The following is a 7528-nucleotide window of genomic DNA, read 5'->3' on the forward strand; positions in this document are numbered from 1 at the left end:
ATGGCTTGCTTCCACTCTAGTTCAATCAGTTCTGAGATAGCTAAAAACTCCCATGTTTGATCTGCAGATGCAATCACATGAAAAAGCAGGTGATGCTTCAAGGGCAGACAGATTATGTAATTGGAGGTTTGTGCACTCTCTTCAATGCCTCAACTTGCTCCTGATGATCTGGGGTTTGATATCTTGTGAGATCATGCACTTTGGGAGAAATAATCAAAGTGGAAAATGACTATCTCAAGGCAGAGATTGTAAAGAAGCATAGCACAGAAGGATTTGGGTGTTCTTGTGCATGAAAACGTTAGCATGGAAGTGCTTTAAGTAAATGAGAAGGCACATAGAATTTTGGCTGTTATTGCTGGGGGCGAAGTCAAATTTAAAAATAGTGAAGTCTTGTTACATCTGTATAGGTGATAGTGAGGCCACACTCTGATATTCTGTGTACAGTTTGTTCCCTATCTTTAAGTAGTACTATATTGGTATTGGAGACCATTAAAAAGTCAACCCCTTGAATCTCTTTTGAAGGATAGTTAAGCAGGTTATACCCTTAATCTTCAGCGTTTAGAAAAGTAAGGGATGATCCTATTGAAGTACACAAGATTCTGAGGAAGCTTGACAGCATGCATGTTGAGAAAACGTTTTCATGAGTGGAGAAATCTTGAACACAGGGACATAGTTACAGAACTAAGAGACACCCATTTAAAACTGAATGTGAGTTCAAGTACAACAGTTTTAACACCACCCATTCCATTCCCCTTTCCACATCCCCACCCCACTCTCCGAATAAAATATTGAGGAGTTGGGAGTGAAAAAGTTTGTGTGAACCCACTCTGATAGTTGCAAAAATAGAGAAAGGCAGTGAAGTATTCTGTTGTTAGACAACAATTGACTCAAATTATTTGATATCAGTATACATTTTATTGGTCAGTTCATGAGGTTTTCCAGTTATTAGATAAAGCTTGGTCGTACTTCAGAATGTCCTTTCCAAGTCATCAACCATTTGTGATTTTCCAAACTTTGACCTAAAGTGTTGTCAGATCTACAAATTAGCTTTGAAAGTGTCAGGAATGCCTTCTCTCAGAAAGTTGTGAATGCTCTAAGAGTCTCTATCAATCACCGCTCCATTCCACCCCTCCCAACTCAATGGTCTCCTGTCATTCCTCCATCAACCGTTCCCTACTCAACAACTCACACCTCCTACTCATCAACTCTCTAATCACACCCAGTTTTCTTTTTAACATTGTGCAAAGTCTGAAATAAGGTCACATCAAGAAATATGAAACAGTTTGAGTTGCCCCGCTCTTATCTATTTCCCAAATGTTTTAAATCTATGGCTCTAACTCTGTGCGAAGAACTAGATTTTTCCTATCCATTCTATTTCGGATCTGATGATTTTGAACACCTCATCTAAGTCTCCCCTCAGCCTCCCATGTTCCAAAATAAACAACAACAGTCCATCCAAATTTTTCTCATTACTTAATTTCTTTGTTTCCAGCAGCATTTTCCTGAATCTTTTCTCTGTCCTCTCTCGTTTGATCACATCCTTTCTGTGATGCAATGATCAGAACTGCAGACAGTACTCCAGTTTGGGACCTAACTGGTGATTTATACAGTTCTAGCGTAATTTCCTTACATTCTATTGCTCTTACATTCTGTGGTTTGGGGGTTAATAAAAAAGAACCGTGGATGCTGGAAATCAGAAAAAAAAACAGAAACTGCTGGAAAACTCAGCAGGTCTAACAGCCTATGTGGAGAGAAAGGAGATTCAATGTTTCAGGTCCAATCACCCTTCTTCTATATGCCTTCTTGACCAACTTGTCCACTTGTTCCCATCTTCCAGGGAACTGTGGATCTGTACACCGAGATTCATTGGTAAATGTTTCTAAGGTTCTGCCATTTACCCTATGTTTCTGTCCTGCATGAGACTTTCCAAAATGCATCACCTCACATTTGTCTGGATTAAATTCCATCTGCCATTTCTTCGCCCAAGTCTCCAGCCTATCTATATCCTGCTGTATCCTCTGGCAATCCTCCTCACTTTCCATAGCTCCCCCAGTCTTTGTGTTGTCCAGAAACTTACTAATCAAATCACCCACATTCTCCTCCAAATTATTTATACATATTACAAACAACGGGGGTCTTCACACTGATCTCTGTGGAACACCACTGGTCACAGATCTCCAGTCAGACACACAACCTTCCACTGCTAGTCTCTGTCTCCTGTGACCAACCCAGTTCTGCATCTTACCAGTTGACCATGGATGCCATGTGACTTCACCTTCTGTTTCAGCCTGCCAGGAGGGACCAAGACTTTGGTAAACAACATCCACCCCTTGCCCTCAGTAATTACCTTTGCCATTTCCTCAAAAAACTCAGTCAAGTTTGTGAGACACAACCTCCCTGCAAAAAGCCACGCTGCCTATAACTAACAAGTTGATATTTTCCAAAACATTTTTAAATCCAGTCCCCAAGACTCTTCTCCAATAATTTCCCTATTATTGATGTCAGGCTCACTAAATTGTAATTTCCTAAATTATCCCTGTTGACCTTAAACAAAGGAATAACATCCCATCCTGAAAACGGCCCTTTTATTCCAACTCTCCATGTTCTCAATATTTAGCTAGTCCTGTATCCCTGTTAATATACTATCCGCTCCGACAGCCCCCACATGACCAACACCTTGGGCTCTTAAGATATATCCTAATAGGTAGTACCTCTACTGGTTCCCCTTTATCAATTTTGCTTAACTCCTCAAAGAACTGTAATAAATTTGTTAGGCATGATTTTACCTCCACAAAGCTGTGCTATCTTTGCTTGATTTTATTTGTATTTCTAAATGTTCTACTTTTACATCCTTTAATTAACTCTTAACATGACAGATGTTAAGCTAACTGGTTGATAGGTACCTGTTTATTTGTTTCCCTCCATCGAATGAGGGTGCCACATTAGCATTTTTCCAATCCTCTGGGACTTTTCCAGAATCTATGGATTCTTAGAAGATTGCAATCGGTGCAACCATTATCTCAGCAGTTACTTCTTTCAAAATCTTCGGATTCATCCAATTCAGGTCCAGGGGACTTATTGAACTTTAGCTCCATCAGTTTCTTTAGTATTTTCTTTCTCGTCATAATTATAGTACTTATTTCTTTTCCAACATTCCCCCCTCCACCCCCCCATCCCCACTTTAACTCCTTGATTATTTAGTATTTTTGGAATGCTATTTGTGTTATTTACTCTGAGGACTGATGGATTTGTTTAATTCAACTCTTCTTCCATTTCCTGGTTCTTCATTATTATTTATAATAAGACGTGGTAAATAACTCTATTCCTTACTCCTCAAAGTCTATCAATAATCTCTACAACACAATGTGTGATTGTGATGTGTGCTTCTTTGCCTGCTTGCATAAGTGCAGCTCCAATAACTTTCAAGAAGGTCAATACCTTCCAGAACCAAGCAGCCTGTTTCATTGACAATCCATCTAATATCTTCACCATTCACTTCCTCCACCACCAATGCTCAATGGTAACACTGTATACCACACTAAAGGTACACTGAAAAATTCACCAAAGCTCATGTGACACCACTTTTCAAATAACATCTACCTGGCAGGGCTAGAGCATAAGATGCATGGCAATGCTACTACTGTGAGTTCCCTTCCAAGCCACACATAATCCTGACTTGGATATCGTTCTTCCTTCAATGTTGTTGGACAAAATCCTGGAACTCTCTCCCTCTGGGTGTCCCTACTCCACATGGTCTGCAGCAATTCAAAAAGGCATCTTCCCACCATCCTCTACAGAGTAATTAGGGATAGGCACTAATTGATGACCTGAATTCTGTAAGTGAATTTTTAAAAATGTTCCAGAGTTGTTTCTTCACTCACTTTCTTTCAGTTGTGATATTTTGTCCTGTTTCAAAGATCCTAAACACCTTAAGAATGCCTTTTCCTCTTATTTTGCACCATCAAATGTTTCTCACTTCTTAAATACAATGCCTGTTTGTCCCATCCCTCATCAAAAAGTAATACATCCATTTAGAACCATGCCCTTGTCTTAGTTCTCTGTAGACAGGTCACCCTTTTGGTCTCTAATCGGCCCCATTCTTTCCTTGGTTATTCCCTACCTCTTAATGAATTTAAAATAAAATTGTCAAGATTCCTTGATTTCATAAATACTTGTTTCATACCCTAATTTTGATTTCCTTATTTCCTGCTTAATTTTACCCCTGTTTTCTTTGTGGCTTTCTATAGAATTGAAATCTTGATATCAGATATAATTTTCCCTTTGTCCCCCATATCCTCCTCTGATATTCTGTAGCATAAGTGCCAGTCTTTTTCATTCTGAAGCTGTATTTGCTCTGAATTCTCCCCCACCATTTCCATGACCGCTCCGCCCCATGATTTTAAAAACCTTTATTATGTCACTCCTCAGCCTCCAACACTCCAGGGGAAAAAAGCCCCAATCTATTCAGCCTCTCCTTGAAATCCAAGCCTTCCAGTCCTGGCAACAGCCTAGTAAATCTTTTCTGCGCCCTCTCAAGTTTAACAACATCTTCTGAGAAAAGAATGTCCAGAATTGTACACAATATTCTAAAAGTGGCCTAACCAATGTCCTTGTACAGTTGCTTCGACCCAGTCTGGAATAATTGCATTCAGTTTTGGTGGGTTAAAGTATATTGGCCTGAAAGAGGGTCTATTCACTCGATGATACTTAGCTAAAAGAGTTAAGGTGTGCGTATAGATGCTTAGACCTAGGACTCTCGATACAAAAAGTGCAGACTCAATACTTTCAATACCTGAGCCATCGCTGGTTACTCTACTCTGAGGACTCTTACCATTCTGATCTCACATTACTATGTAGAATTTGTTTGAGCAGACGTTCGAAGGATATTGATGTTTTTACAGAGAGAAATGACAGTGGGCGGTGATCCGGAAGTTAATTTGTGCAGACGGGAGTGGCCAAGATAGGAACCTCAGATTTTCATCAAGAAGATCAAACTCATACTGACTGTAAGTATTCCTGTGCTGATTGATTAATTATTTGCATAACCTAGGGCTGCTGTGGTTTAGATAATTTGGACGGATATTTCACTCGCAAACATTTAATATATGCTTATTTTAGAGTTACTTTCGAATCAAGGCTTGGTCTGAGAATCTCTCACAAGAGCTTGCTCGAGTGGGCTGAGATAGAGAGATATGTACAAGGTGGATGGAGGAAGCCTGCTTCGTAAGTTTACAACGGCTTCCTTCTGTCGGGCGGAAACTTTAATAATTCGTGTGTTCACTCCAGCAAACCAGCGGCTGCTTATATTTTTTTGTTGTTGCTTTCTACCGAAAAGTTGTCAGACGACAGCTCAACGTTGTGAGAAGCAGTGCTGGAGAGCAGTACTGCCGAAGGTAGCGGCACTGAATGCCAGCCCCCTCATTCAGGCCGAGCCCCTGACCTGACCTTCCAATCCTAGGTCCTGACTCCATTCCCAGCTCCAACCCCTAAAATCCCAACTCTGACCCACCTGATGAAGGAGCGGCGCTCCGAAAGCTAGTATGCTTCCAATTGGTGTTGTGTGATTTTTAACTCTGACCCAGGTCTTATGTGAACCTAGTAGCATCCGGCAGCATTCATATGAGAACTTGCAAGAGACCAGGAGTATCTCACTGGGGAGACATACAAAGACTTGCTCTCCTAGAGGAAAACATTTTAAAAAATGCTTGGAAATGAATGCCCTGGGCGTACTGAAGCGCTATTTTGAAGCATAAAAAAGGAGTCCTACTGGTTTTACAGCTTTTTCCCTTCTGGGCGTGACAGGGTTGGAGGAGCTCACTGGTAAGGATTGGAATGAATCTATTGTGAGAGACTGAGGTGATCTCATTAATGGAGATGGGGAGGATTTCACTGGGAGGGAGGGTGAAAATCTACTGAGAGAGACTGTGAGGATCCCAGTGCAATGGGCCAGGTGGACCTTACTAGGACGGTCCAAGGGTTGTCCAACTGAAAGGGCATGGAAGAATTCAGAGTATTTCAGTGAAAGACTGAAAGGAGGGGTCTTGGTTTTAAGATATTAGGAGGAAGGTATAGAGGAGACATCAGAGGTTGGTTCTTTACACAGAGAGTTGTGAATGCATGGAATGCGTTGCCAGCAGCGGTGGTGGAAGCAGAGTCACTAGGGACATTTAAGTGCCTGCTGGACGTGCACATGGACAGCAGTGAATTGAGGGGTGCATAGGTTAGGTTATTTTATTTTACATTAGGATTAATCCTCGGCACAACATGACAGGCCGAAGGGCCTGTTCTATGAAAAGGGAATATACGCAGAGAGATAATGTGAAATAATAAAATTAAATAAACAGCTGATTCAAAGGAAACGAGCAAGGCCAATTCAGTAGAATAATAGTAGACAAACAAGAGGTTGGAAGAACACAGCAAGCCAAACACCATCAGGAAGTGGTGAAATCAACACTTCGGGTTGAGATAAGCCTCGTAAGTGTAAAAAAATATGATAACCAATTTCATGAGGGATACCGAGCAGTAGACAGTTCACCTCTGGTCAGGACAATTTGATTAAATCACAAGTGAGACCTCCAGTTTTGCTTGAGATCTAAAGAAGAATATCACAATGGATTTAGTGCTTGGACATTTGGCAAACTGAAAACATGGCAACCTGCATTTAATAAAACAAGAAAGATAATGTGTGCCAGTGGTTAAACAAAATCACACTGCCTCACCAGTTTTTACAGGTTAATGTCAACATCAGGCCTTACTTCACTTTTAACTGAATGCTCTTTCACAACTGAGTTCTCTAAATGTCTGAGGAAAATTGAGCTTCCAATGTTACAACACCAACAGCAGAAAGGAACCGCCACAAAAAGGAAATAGTCTATGACACAGAACTTCGTCCCACAGATTGCTGCATTCGAGAGAACTGGGAACAGCTAGGTTAGGGATGGGGTCAGATTAGCTGGATTAGGAAGAGTGGCAAATAATTGTATTGGAGAGGGTGAGGAATGGCCAGGTTAGGAGAGCTGAGGAGTTGACCTGACTGAGATTACATGAAACAGTTTGATAGGTTAGACTTCAGGAACGTTTTTCCATTTGTGGAAGAGTCTATCTTTGATAGTCACAGGTGAGGTGCTGGAAGACTGGACGTTGGCAAACGTTGTGTCACTGTTTAAGAAGGGCGGTAAAGACAAGCCAGGGAACTATAGACCGGTGAGTCTGACCTCGGTGGTGGGCAAGTTGTTGGAGGGAATCCTGAGGGACAGGATGTACATGTATTTGGAAAGGCGAGGACTGATTCAGGATAGTCAACACAAACTTAATTGAGTTTTTTGAAGAAATAACAAAGAAGATTGATGAAGGCGGAGCAGTAGATATGATCTATATGGACTTCAGTAAGGCGTTCGACAAGGTTCTCCATGGGAGATTGATTAGCAAGGTTAGATCTCATGGAATACAAGGAGAACTACCCATTTGGATACAGAACTGGCTCAAAGGTAGAAGACAGTGGGTGGTGATGGAGGGTTGTTTTTCAGAC

The 7528-nt window shown here is 41.1% G+C and overlaps 1 protein-coding gene across 6 annotated transcripts in view; it reads left to right on the forward strand.

Annotated features, from left to right (window-relative positions):
- Positions 1-4907: 4907 nt before the first annotated feature.
- The window catches only part of LOC122556488 (15-hydroxyprostaglandin dehydrogenase [NAD(+)]-like), a 41520-nt gene continuing 38899 nt past the window's right edge, over positions 4908-7528 (forward strand). For 4 of the 6 annotated variants that reach the window (XR_006313545.1, XM_043703179.1, XM_043703178.1 and 1 more), the window contains exon 1: positions 4908-5006. The gene's annotated coding sequence lies outside the window, so the exon portion shown is untranslated. Of the gene's footprint in view, positions 5007-5119; positions 5224-5275; positions 5821-7528 lie in introns of those variants that run through there. The other 2 variants (XM_043703175.1, XM_043703177.1) reach the window with 2 other exon arrangements.

This window comes from Chiloscyllium plagiosum, chromosome 14 (assembly GCF_004010195.1).
Source record: "Chiloscyllium plagiosum isolate BGI_BamShark_2017 chromosome 14, ASM401019v2, whole genome shotgun sequence".
Classification (NCBI taxonomy): Eukaryota; Metazoa; Chordata; class Chondrichthyes; order Orectolobiformes; family Hemiscylliidae; genus Chiloscyllium; species Chiloscyllium plagiosum.